The 14084-nt window shown below is 35.3% G+C and overlaps 1 pseudogene; it reads left to right on the top strand.

The window, feature by feature from the left end:
• Positions 1–5969: 5969 nt before the first annotated feature.
• Positions 5970–14084, top strand: part of LOC101615156 — a 73376-nt pseudogene continuing 65261 nt past the window's right edge.

Raw genomic sequence — 14084 nt, 5'->3', positions numbered from 1 at the left:
GGCCTACAGAGTGGATGCCTTGTTTGATAGAACCAGGGAGGCAGATTTGGATACCATTTCCAGAAACCCTTAAGTCATAAGCATCCAAGAGTTCTGATGCCCAAGTTGGGAGGCCATTATTTCTGCAGTGTCTGTCTCCTATGGAACCATGGCTTGGTAGAAATCATTTCTACTAAGAGAAGCTGCCTCAGTGGGAGAAATACTTCTCCATTTGAGTTGTCCAGAACTTTGCTACACAACATAGTAGCCACTAGACACTTTCTTCTCTTGAGCATTGGAAATATGGAAGATGGAAAGAGGATAATGCCCATCAGATTTCAAAGATGTAATGAGGGAAATTAAAGAGTTTAAAATACCCCAAATTTTAAAATGCACATCATATGACAATAAATGATATTTGGAATATATGTGGTGTTCAATGTAACAGGCAATATAAGTTCATTATTACCTGTTTTCATTTTAGATTTTGTGATGTAACTATCAGTGTGTGTGTGTATGTGTGTGTATGGATGGATGGATGGGTAGATAAATGATAGATAGATAGATAGATAGATAGATAGATAGATAGATAAATAGATAGATAGATAGATGATAGATAGATAGATAGATGATAGATAGATAGATAGATAGATAGATAGATAGATAGATAGATAGATAGATAGATATGAATCAGTGTGTTGATACATGTGTGTATTCATGTTTGTGTGTAACTTGTACATACATGGGTCAGGTGTCCCTTTTTTTCCTTATCCCAAGAGTCACTGAACCTGTAACTGCTGTTTTCAGCCACACTGTCTGACCAGCAAGCTTCATCAGTTTTCTAGACACATCTAGCATTTTGTGTGGGGGCTGAAAATCAAACTTGGGCCCTTTCAGGCCCTCATTCTTGCATGGTAAGCACTATTACATGCTAAACTATCTCCCAGACCCTAAAATTTGTTTTGGAGATGTTTTTCAATCTTTAGATACAGTCTCAATATGTGGCCCAGAAACCTGTTACGTAGCCTAGCCTCAAACTCAAGATCTTCCTTCCTCAGCCTACTGAGCGCTGAGATTCCAGGTGTGCATCAACATACCTGACATGACTAGAAGATTGAACATTGTATAAGACAGTATTGTACTTCTGTAGAACACTGCTTCTCTAGAATCCACAAATTAATTTCACACAAAAACAAATTTTCATTCATAAGACTTGGTCTTCTTGGACAGCAAAATCACTATTGATCACACCAAGCCTCAGCATTTTTTTGTACAAGATAGTTCCTAAGAGAAAAATTTGGACAGTACCTCATGAGCCCTGTCTGTTTTAATTTGATTTGTTTCAGGTTCTGTGGTTGAACCCAGGACCTGGGACATGGTAAGCATGCTCTCTGCCACTGAGCTATAACCCTAGCCCTATCTCTTAAATTTAAACTTAATTTTTCTCACTGTAATGACTTTCATGATATGTTGTTTTTCTTAAATATTATAATATTCTTCCTCACATTTGATATGTTTTATATTTTAACATCCTAGAAGATTTATATCCTAAATTTTCAAGTATCTTAAGCTTTTTAATTCTTTTCTCTTTATTTTGTTTTGTTTGTTTAGTTTAGTTGGATTTTTTTTTCTAAGAAAGTCTTGCTTTGTAGTTCAGGCTGCCTTCAAACTCACAAAAATCTCCCTGCTTCAGCCTCTCAAGGGCTGGGATTATAATCATTCATTACCACAACATGATTAGTTTTCTTTTTCCCAATTTGTATTTCATTTATTTTTATGTCATGACCAAAGAAGGTAGTCTCACACATTCTTTTGATGTTTGAAATATATTAATTTTGTTGTTGTTGTTGTTGCTAAAATAAAACCAGCTGCTCCAAAAGCCCCTTAGGCATGGGAAAGAAACAGGTTTTCTTTCTCTACTGCAACATAAGAAGCTTAATTTCTATGTGTTAATGTGCCTTTTAAATATTAGCCAAACTCTCATTACTGTTGTCCTGGTCTTCCTTGTGCTATTGCATTTTGTTTTGCTTTTGGCATAGTGGGTCTGTCAAGGACAGGGAGATATAAAATATTCCAACCTTTGTAGAAACAAGTTAGAGTTAGGAGATGAAGAAAAAGAAACAAATTATTAAAATATAGGCTATGGGATGGGTATTTAAAGATATGAGCCATGGAAGCTCAATACAAGGACACATTTTGTATATAAGGATTAGAGGAAGGCATCAGATAGAGCAAGTCATTTTAAGGGATGTTTTTACACACTTGCGTAGAACTTGGGATTATTGAAGAAGAGAAGCTATAGCATTTGGAAAAAAATATGGGAAGGGAGGCTGTGGCAAGGCAGTGACTGGTTGCTTAAGCTAATGATACTGATGATACTACCTGGCATATGAGTTACACTGGAGGAAAATGATGTTGAACAATTTTTTATTTTATTTATTAACATTTGTCTTTTTATTTCGTTTTTGAATGGCCTTTTATACTCTCTACCTAGTTTTCAACTTTTTTTCTTTTTGAGGGCGGAAGCCTTACAATATGGTATATTTTATAATTATCCTATGTTTCTTCCCACATGTGTTGCTTTCTTTTGATTTGGGTGATAGTTGTTGTATACAGAAGTATCTGTTTTTCACCATGTCAATTCAATCACTTTTTACTTTGCTATCTTATTTTACTTAATAATTGATTTATACCTAAAGTTTTGATAATATGCATCCTTTACTTTGCTGCATTTTCTATGCTTTCCAAATTTAATGATTTGGGAAATCAATTTTTCCTTGTATCAGCCCACACTTTAATAGTAGCTTATAATTTCAGAGTCTACTTGTCTATATCTTGATAGCATTATATTTTTTCTCGTTTTGTCATCATATTACATACAACTAATATGTCATTTAGGATATATTATATATTGTATAATATACATTTTATTAAACATATAATTATTTGCCTCAGTATTCTCATTTTCATGTTAATAATGCTCTTAATTATTTTGCCTCTGAACTTCTAAACTAAAGCAAATAAATAAAAACCATGAAAACTTTTTTAGAATGATTTTTGCAATGGTTTAAAATCTTCCAATTGAAATGTTTTCATTCAGGAACATGTCTTTTGCATTCTTATATATCAGTTTGTTAGCTTAGTAAGGCTGTGCACATCTTATTATTAAAATTATTGTTAGGTCTTTTATTATAAGTAAATGAGATGTTTTTTAACAATATTTTGTTCAACTTTAAATTCCAATCTACAGAAACAGATTTTCCTTCATGGTAGAGCCTTATTACTTCATGTAATGATGACTGTTACTTGGTAATTTTTTTTAACACAACATGATTTTCTCTTTGTTTGAGCTAATGTTCATTAAGAAGGGTAGTGAATTTTACTAACCTAAAAAGACATTCCTTGAACTAAGATTACACAATACCTTAATATTTTGAAGACTAATTTTTTTCTATAAAATGGAGGAGCTAAAGAAGCAAAAGGCTTGTGTTTTTCTCTATTTTCAGTTCTATTTTTGCCCATTCTATTGCACTGTAGTTCTTCTAAAGCAAGACAGTTTTCCTTCCTCACAAGAAATACAGCCTGCCAACTAGAAGCAAAACATAAAACCTCTTGGTTTGTTTCTCTCTGTGTAGTACACATGTCATTTTGTTACATTAGTAGATGATTCCATAACAATGGGGCTACTAAGTCTGGCTCCACCTTTGACTACCCAAGTATTGCCCACCTTGGCCATCAAATAAGTCATAGCAAGAGATCTTGTTAAAAGAGCTGTAAATAAAAAAAAAAAAAAAGATTCAATTGCATTGACTGTTAAAATTCAGTACATGAAATTTAAGTTTTCTTATTTATTTTTGCTTATCAAGGTGGCTGTAATTTCAGACATCAGCAGAAATCAAAAGAGTATATATGCCAGTTAAACTTGGATATTTGCATATATTTTCTGTAGGTGTCAGCATTGCTTTGTAATCATCTTATGGGCAGACATGTACTTATATTAAAACTTTTATGTTAAATTCAGAGTAAAAATTCAGAAGAGCCTTTGTAAAACTGAAACATATTCTGCATTATTCTTTAGTTTTAAATGACAAATTGTGTCTGAGCAATTAAATTTCACTATGGGTAACATAGATAATGTGTTTCTTGTTTGGACATAAAATAATACTTTCAGCCGGGTGTGGCGGCACACGCCTTTAATCCCAGCATTCGGGAGGCAGAGGTAGGAGGATTGCCATGAGTTTGAGGCCAGCCTGAGACTATATAGTGAATTCCAGGTCAGCCTGGGCCAGAGTGAGATCCTACCTCGCAAAACCAAAAACAAACAAAATTAAAAAAATAATACCTTCAAACTTTTACATGTAATTCTCTGGATTTAAAAATAATTTTTTTTTAAAATGTATATAACAGGGGTTGGAGGGATTGCTAAGTGGTTAAGTCACTTGCTTGCAAAGCCTTAACCTGGGTTCAATTCCCCAGTACCCACATAAAGCCAGATGTACAAAGTGGCACATGCATCTCAAGTGCATTTGCTGCCCCTGGAGAACCTATTGTGTCCATTGTCTCTGCCTCTATCTCTCTCCTGACAAATAAATAACTAAAACTATTCTTTAACAAATGTGTATAATAGCAGTCATGTAACCAAATTCCAGTTGAAATACATAGAAATAATATTCCATGATTTATTATAGGTTGAATAGTTACCATGGCACTTTATGATGATCTCAATATATTTTTAATGTAACATATGAGTTTCATTTTTCTTTGATTTGTGTGCATTAAGAATAGTGGATTTTGGTTACCTGAAAAAAAATCTTTCATTTGGGCCAAGATCACATTGTACCTTAATTTCTAGATTAAATTTTTTCATGTTTTAGACTTAAAGACCTTTGTATTATTGTATGCATAGTCTAGACTCATTGTAAACAGGCATTTTATTTTCTGAAGACAATCTTCTGTTCCAAGCCTAAAACAGATCCTACCACTTCATGGTTTTGACAAGTACTTTATACCTTAACCTGAGTCTGTAGGAGGTCCTGTCTGGAACTTTCTGTGATGTAGTGTGCGTTCGTGCCTGTGCACTCTCAGAGTCTCCAGCATGACGCTTCACAGGAACATGCTGGCATTTCTATAGAAGCAATATTTATAATACAACCCAATCACAAATAAACAGGGTTACATAAATTTATAATCATAAATAAGTACATAATATAATTTAAAAGCTACAGTAAATATAAATGTTACAGGGAAAAAATCAGGTTCTTAGAAAGCACCCAACCAGGTATAGCTATCACTGTCGAAGACTGTGGGGGAAGCAAAGGGACACATAACCTTCCTGCTCACTTGATTGCTTGACATTGTACTCTCATAACTAGCAAAGCCACTAGGTTCCTTCCTTTATATATAGTGTATAATGAAAAAATGTTAGTAAATACTACTCATTTCTTCTTTAGCAAATTATGCTAAAATAATTTCATAGTCTTTTTTGTAAGGTTTCTTTTTGGTAAAATTTTTTGGAATATCTAAATTTGGGTAGCTAGTTCAGGTGTGGGGGGAAAAAAATCAAGAACAGTTTCTTTCTAAATACCTTACGACATATGGAATGTTACATGTAGCTGGGAAGGATGCTTTGAAAAGAAATAAATCATAAATTTACTCCAAATTTCTGCAGAAAGCCAATTATATGTGCTAACTTTATTTCTCATGTAAAAGTAGAATCAAAATGCAACATATTGAAAATCACTGCCTAGATATCTTCATTGCATATCACTGATTGCTAACAGGAAATAGTTAGATGGGAGTGATTAATAAGTTATGCTCTCTGAGCTGGGAAGGTGGCCCAGTCAATAATGAGCTTGATGCCCAAGCACGAGAACCCAAGTCACAACTCCAGCATCAGCATCAAGTCAGACGCTGTGGCAGGCCTTTGTAATCCCAGACGTGACTAAAGTGAGAAGAGAGGTGGAGACAAGAGTACCACAGGGAGCGGGGGCATGTGGGTAACTGACTTGGTGAGCACAGCTGAACAACATGAGATCCTCTCTCAAAGATGGGAGAAGGTAAGGAGTGATATCTGAATGATGTCTGACCTCTGCATAAGTGGGTAGCACATGTGCATCCACTCTCACATGAACACATACCCAAACATGCACATACACCACACACACCACATCTAAAATAACAGCAACAACAAAACAGTTTCACTTTTTTTTTTTTTTTTTTTTTTTTAGAGAGAGAGAGAGGATGAGATAGATAGAGAGAGAATGAGCCCATCAGGGCCTCTACCCACTGCAAAAGAACTCCAGACTCATGTGCCACCTTGTACTTCTGACTTATGTGGGTGCAAGGGATTAGGTTTTGGAGGCAAGCACCTTAACCACTAAGCAATCTCTCACATGTAATGTTACATTCTTTAAGGTGCAAAAATAGTCACCAAAGTTATTTCTGTTTATATTATTTTTACCAATCATAACTATACATACTTATGTAGTACATTATAATGTTTTCATACATGTTTATCTGTGCAATGACTCATTTGAGCTAATTAGCATATCTATCACCTCAAATACATACCATTTTGTTGTAAAGAGAACGAACTCCTCTTTTTGAGCTATTTTGAAAGGCATAAAACATTATGACTAACTATAGTCAATCTGTGTTACAATGAAATACCAGAACTTACTGCTCATGGCTAACTATAACTTCATATCTGCTTGCCAATGTCTCCCCACCCCAATCCCCACCCCCACTAGCCACTTGTAAATGCCTTCCTGCCTTATACTTCTATCAGTTTAACTTTTAGTACCCTCATAGAAGTGAGATCACATTACACCAAAAAAAAAAAAATCTCTTATTCCAGTATTCATTGAAGTATAGTTAATTTTGGATGCATTTCAATGAAGGTGATACTGATACATAAATTCTTTCAAGGTCAAGAGGACAATAATCTAGAAAAAATGTCCAGATAACAACAACATGATTTGGGTGGTTTGAATCACTGAGGTAGAAGTATTGGATGTCAGAAATAGAAGATACAATGTGAGGCATAATTTTGTCTAATTCTTTCATGTTTATAGGTTGGAAAATTGAAGTCCAGAAAGTTTAACCATCTAGACAGATCATTTCACAGGAAAAATTCCATCTAGCCTTGATTCCTTGTTATTTCAATACTCTTTTCACTGGTCCATGAAACCTATAGATAAATTGTGGACTTGAACTTGGAATGTCTCAATAGTGTCAAGTTGTACCATAACAGACAGTTGTCTCAGCTGTGTTAGCTAATTTATCCCATTAAATTGCAAATTAACTGTATGCATTCACTAATTGTCCTTAAGATCAAATAAACTAACTTTGGAATATTTCACATTTTAAGGAAATACCACAGTTTTACATCAAAGCAGCTTTAAAAATTGAAGTTGGCAGTTGGGCGAGTAAATAAATTTGACCTAATCAGTTTTACTTATGCATTTAATTTAATCTTATTTCAACAGAAATTTCTTTTCTGTTTTTCCTGAAGAATTTCTCTTTGTTATTTATTGCGATGTCTCTATTCTCTAGACTACATGATAATTTTAAACATCCATCCCCAAAGCAGCAACACAATGTAATTTCTGTGTGAAGATTCACATGCATAATTTTATTGAAATTGCCACACTGTTTGGCAGGGTGCTAAAACAAAAGCTACCTCCTGAAGGCATTCTAATGACAGACCCATATTTACGCCAATATTTCGCAACATTCTTACATCACACATAAGTCTCCATTTGTGATTTTTAACATGCTGCATCACTGCTGTCTTCTCAATACCTGTTTTTAAGCCTTGTAATTGAATCTTTCATGAAATTTGGTAACAAGTCTCCTTGTTGATTAAATCAGTCAGTTAAATTGTTTTGCTTTCAGACGGCGTCACTAATATGTAGAAGCTATTTTTGAGATCTCATAAGGTACATAGAAGCATCTATACTATGATCATGAAATTTTTCTTGACCATGAATATCCTCTTGGAGTGCCCAGGGATTCCTATGTGCTTTCATGTTTCTATTAATTTCAGCTGTATGATAATAATAATAATAATAATAATAATAATAATAATAAATAATAGTGATAGTAACAAACACATCCATGTCATTTTCAAAACTTCTCTGTTCAGATGGTCATGTATATGATTATATAGTGATATTGTCAAAAAGAAAAATCCAGTATTTACAGTCCTACTATGCAAAACATGATAAGCCACGGAAGAAGTTCTGCCTGGAATTTAAGTCGGATGCTAAGATCGTATAAGATTAAATCCCTTTTTACCCCTGCCCAACTGCTTTGTTATTGTTCTTAGTCATGTAGTTTGAACCCAGTGCCTTTTATGTTCCACAAAGGCTTTGGCTTGGCCTTAGGAATGGTTACAGTGAATTGCAAGGTCAACCTTACTAATAATCTTTATCTTTTCTCTTTAGGAAGTCCCAGCTTTTTCCAAAACTCAGCTTGCTATGGTTTCTGATTCTCCTTCATCACCACAGACACAAAGCTGTACCTCTTTCTCTTTTCTTCCTTATCATAAAAGAACATCTGAGGGAGTTCAGAGTTAAAAGAACTTTTAAACATTGGCCAACATCTTTTAGACACTGCAGTTAGCAGAAAGCACAGTAAAAATAGATCATTTGCATCAACCTCTCTGTCAGGAACACTTAAAATGCAGTCAAAGATTAATTTTTAAACATCATGTTGCTTGAGCTAATAATCTTGAATTATTTAACTTGAAGTTTAGAGATAGTCAACATTATTAGAGAACAAGTCATGGGGCCATATGTAATTGCACACTGTTTATTAGTAATGCAGGAGGAAGTAATATCTCTTATTCCTGGATTCTGTGTGACTGCTGATAATTAAACTAATAATTTTCTAGCTGAGCTCTGGCATAAGGGAATTGTTTTTTCTCATTCTGAAAAAAAGGCATGAGCAAATGCAATCCATTTTCCTATGCACAGTCAAAATACCCTTTCACATAGAATTAGTTTTCTTCAAACAGTAGCTTCAAAACACAATGTTATATGTGCGCTCGTGTATGTCTTTGTGCGTATGGAAATAAAAAACATATTTACACCTAACAAAAGGTTTTTTGCCAACCCAAGCATGAGGGAAGCTTTAAGGGAAAAAATAATTTCTCTTCTAAATGAGAAGAAACAAAGTTTACAATAGAAAAATGAGTAGTTAGAATATGAGTGTGAAATTGGGTGTGGTGACATACTTCTGTAAGCCCATTATTCATAAGCTCAAGTTCTGCAGCAGATAGATTCAGGTTCGCTGAGATGAACTTCCAGACCAGGCACAGTTATGGAGGAAGGGCTATTTATTGAAGCCTACAGATCCAGGGGAAATTCCATAAATGGCAGAAGAAGTTAGCCTGCCTTCACAGGACCAGGTAGAGAGAGGGAAGTACAAGCCAAAAGCCAAAAAGCCACACAGCACAGCACGCTTCAGCAATTTCAGCTAGGTACACTCTGCATATCTTTAGATTGAAATCTGAAACCCACCACCACACCTAAAGATCCACCCAGTGACATTGCCTCCAGCCAGGTGAATGCAGAATGCAAACCTCAAACAAAGAAACAACTGAATATATTGGGGGCCATCTATTCTATTCAAACCGCCACAAAGGTCATCCTTAGCTACAGAAGGAGCTCAAGGCCAGCCTGTGCTACATGAAACCATATCAAAAAATGTTAATGTGCAACAATATTTTTAAGCATATTATACCCTTAGATAAGATATAAAACAAATCAACATGCACTTTGTCATCTTGCTTGGGAAAATTAATGTTAAAACATTTTATAAATTAAAGCCATATCACTATAATAAAAGAGCTTCAATTAGAGGCCTGTGTGATGTTTCAGAATCCAACTGTGAAACTCAAAATCACAACTTGGGGGGGGGGGAGGGTGGCTGAAGAAAGAGCTCGGTGGAATTTGAGCTCTGAGCTTCAGAATCCATAAAAGCCAGATATATTAGTATACATCTAGACTCTCAGTGCTTCTTCAAAGAGATGAGAAATCAATACAGGAAAACCCAGGAAACTCACAGTCCAACTAGCCTGGCATATGTGGTGACAAACACACGAAATCCTGCCTCAGGCAGCATAGAAAGTAGAGGACATCCAAGGCTGCGCACTGGCCGCCGCACACGCGCTGCTGTATGCGTACGCCTGCGTCCACAGGAGAACTCACACGTGCGCCGTGGTACGCCTGTGCCTGTACTCCACTCACACAAGAATTTACACATTCACTGTTGGATGCTTACACCTGTACTCGCACAAGAACCCACATGTACAAATATCTTTTATTAAATATCTTACAATCAATGCTGCATTTTAAATAAAATATCAACTCTGTCTAGCCATTACAATATAATAAACTTAAATACTGGATCTCACATGTGTAAAGGCCAAATGGTGATGATATGAAGTGATAAACTTACAGGACTTCACCTCTCAACAAAATCAGGTCCATATTCATCCTCCCTGAGTGCATTGAATGGTTTGCGACACTACCTTCATTTCCTCTCCCAGAAATCATAGCATCACACAAATAGCCAAACCTTTTGCCAGTGTGTGCTTTGCTTTTATTTTTTTTTTTATTGCTACATGTTATTAGGCCAGCAGCATTTTCATTACTCTTGATCCCTGATTAAGCTGTAAATTCACTGTGAAGCTCCTTACAGTCTTCTTGAGAGCCAAGGAATCTTGCCACACTTGGGTGCAACAAACATAAGCCTTCACTTCAAGTTCCTAAGGCTCACATGAGTGCACCTTTTTCAAGGGTCTGCCTCATCATGTAACTTCTCAGCAGTGTCCCAAGCTCTTATGAAAGCCATATATATACATATATATATATATATATATATGTATGTATGTATGTATGTATGTATGTACGTATGTACATACGTACGTATATGTATATGTATGTATGTGTATTTTTATGTATATGTATGTATGTGTATGTATATGTATGTATGTGTATGTATATGTATTTGTATATATACGGGGGGGGGGCTTCATTCATTCCTTCTCATGGGCCAAAGATTTGAACATGTCTGTCATGAATATCTGTAAACCTTGAGAACACACCACTGCTTAACTCAGAAATAGATGACAAGCAGTGTGTTGAGACAGTGGCTTCCTTATGCTTCAATTTTCTAAATAATTAGGCAATCATTTTTGCATATACTCCTGTGACTATGAACACTGTCATGGCTTGCATATGAAACGTCCCTTACAGGCTTATTGTTCTGAACACTTAGTGCTCAAAGGGGAGTGCTATTTTGGAAGGTTGTAGAAACTTGGAAAGTGAGCCTTGCTGGAGGAAGCAGGTCACTGAGGGGTAGTTCTCGAAATGTGTAGCTCAACCCCGCGTCTTGCTCATCTCTGCTTCGTATAAGTAGGTAAGTCTTAACCATATACATCTGCTGCCTTTGAACCTCTGTGCCTCCATTTCTCTGTGCCTTCTTTCTGGAATAAACTGTGTCATGCCTTTACATTGCTTCAGGATAATTATTTGGTCACAGTGATGAGAAATTTAACTAAGATAGGCACCTCCAATATAATGATTAGTATCTTGTTTTTGATAAACATATTATAGAGAGCTTCTGTAAGGAACTAGAACTTTTTCTCATTATCTAAACCTTCATTAGTGTAATAACCATATCAACATGTATTCTGTTGTTTGTATACTTTGTATTAATATGTCTATCAGTATAATGTTTACATGTACAATTAATATTGACAAAATATATCTTAACATTTATTATAGAAGCCTAAGAAAAGCCATTTGTCTTCATTTCACATAATATGAATAGGAAAAAAACCTCTTTAATATAAGGCACAATACCAAATTAGAATTTTTAACAAGCCACTTACTATTTTTCTGGCTAGTTTTAAGTCTCATTTGTCCATATTGGAAAGGGGGGCACTATTCAAATGACAACATTCAGTTTTCATATAGCTGACTAAGTTTTCATGAAAGAAAAAATTAGTAGCTCTAATTAATAACAATAACTATATGAAAATGAAAATTTATCCTTACAGTTCAAGAAATGTTTAGCTCATGACAAGAAGGCATTTTTTCTGGATGATCAAGTGATACAGATAACTAAGATGAGGTGCTACTTAGCCCAGGAAATGTAGATAATATAGATTTAGAAATCAAGAAGGTGACCAACTTAGGCTTACTTTTCTAGACAATAAAAAATTTGTCCAGACATGAGAAAAATATGACTTAACATAATGACAAGTTCATTATAAATATATATGAATAATGCTTTTAGTTATTCATTCATCATGGACTTTTGGCATAGTTGAAACACATTTTTTAAATATTTTTGTTCATTTTTTATTTATTTATTTGAGAGTGACAGACACAGAGAGAAAGACGATAGAGGGAGAGAGAGAGAATGGGTGCGCCAGGGCTTCCAGCCACTGCAAACAAACTCCAGATGCGTGCGCCCCCTTGTGCATCTGGCTAACATGGGACCTGGGGAATTCAGCCTCGAACCGGGGTCCTCAGGCTTCACAGGAAAGCGCTTAACTGCTAAGCCATCTCTCCAGCCCTGAAACACATTTTTGATACTTCATTTGTAGATGAGAAAACAAGAGGTCCAAGTACATAAAATATTTAGGATTTTGAAGGAGCGGAAGGTTTCCAATTCCAAGCTGAAAATCACAAAATAGTCATCAATAATTAGAAAATTTTGAAAGGATATTATTTTATTTGCATCTATTAAAGTTTTGATGCTATCTTACAGGACTCCAATCTGGAGAATAGGCCTTTATATGCTTGATAACAATGTTACATACTGCGTAGGCATTCAGGAAATACCAATAGATGATTGACCCTCACCATGTTCTGGCACCTCACATTTAAGTTGGTTGAAAAGTATCAAATACACCTCTTTGTTATTTTAGTCATGTGGATAACCTGCCCTAACCTACAGGCAGTTTTGAAGAATAATAATCACAATCCAATCCTTCTATCCATGTGGGGAAGCAGGATATGACTCTGTCTGTGTGTGTGTGTGTGTGTGTGTGTGTGTGTGTGTGTGTGTACAAGTTTGTTCTTCTCCAGAACAAATTCTCACAGCTGTTCATCTAATTAGCTTTGAAAATGAAAGTGTATTTATTTGTTTCTCTGTAGGTGACTCACAAAGACAGGGCTTTGTTAGGACAGGCTGTGTGGTTCCCAGGGAGAAGCCAGATAGCTATTCTTTAGGCAGTGTTCAACAGCTTGCCCATACTCCTCCTCTGAAGTTTTAAGAGGATATTTTTGTTCTGAGAGCAATAATTTCATGTGGGTCCAAGAAGATCTAACTATAAAACACCATCCAAATGAATGCACATATCTTTAAAAATTTTTTGTCCTGTACATTGAATTCATTGCTTTCTTTCTTTCTTCAAATAGTCAAAACCTACAAGTGATTAAATCCTAGACTATACTTGGCAAAAGAAGAAGAGAAAATGTTCACTTAATCCTATGAATACAGCCTGTGATAACAAGCTGTGTTTTTCTTTTGATATAGGGTCTCCCTATGTATCCCTAACAGACTTGACACTCCATGTGGCTTGACTCAAACTTAGAATGAGTCTTCTGCCTCTGCCTCCAAAGTGTTGAGGTTACAAGTGTACCATTGTACCCATCCCTGTAATGACACACTATTTATAAAGATGATCCAGGTCAGGAATGAGAAAATACAAATGAGCAGCATCTCAGAGGATAACATTTGAAAATGTTAAATGCCAATTTTATTACTCTCTCCACCTCCACCCACCAAAAATTAATTTTTCTACAAAAAAAGGACTTCATCTAATATTGTCAAGAACTAGTTAGTATTGCATCAGGAAAACTGACTTTTTTCCAGATGTGATAAAAACAAAATCTATAGTCCAGATACAGATGGAAATGGCACTATAATTTCTTGTTGCTATTGCAAAGATCATGCTTAAAAGCATTTGTTTTAAATCCAGGGATCTATGGCAAAATATCAAATGTTAAATGTTGCTTTTTAAAACCTATGATATTTAGTCATCATTCTTTTGGTAAAGGTTTCCAAGCTGACCTAGATGAGTG

Source organism: Jaculus jaculus, chromosome 1 (genome assembly GCF_020740685.1).
Source record: "Jaculus jaculus isolate mJacJac1 chromosome 1, mJacJac1.mat.Y.cur, whole genome shotgun sequence".
Classification (NCBI taxonomy): Eukaryota; Metazoa; Chordata; class Mammalia; order Rodentia; family Dipodidae; genus Jaculus; species Jaculus jaculus.
The sequence above is the reverse complement of the archived record's forward strand: the minus strand, read 5'-3'. Positions and strand labels throughout refer to the sequence as shown.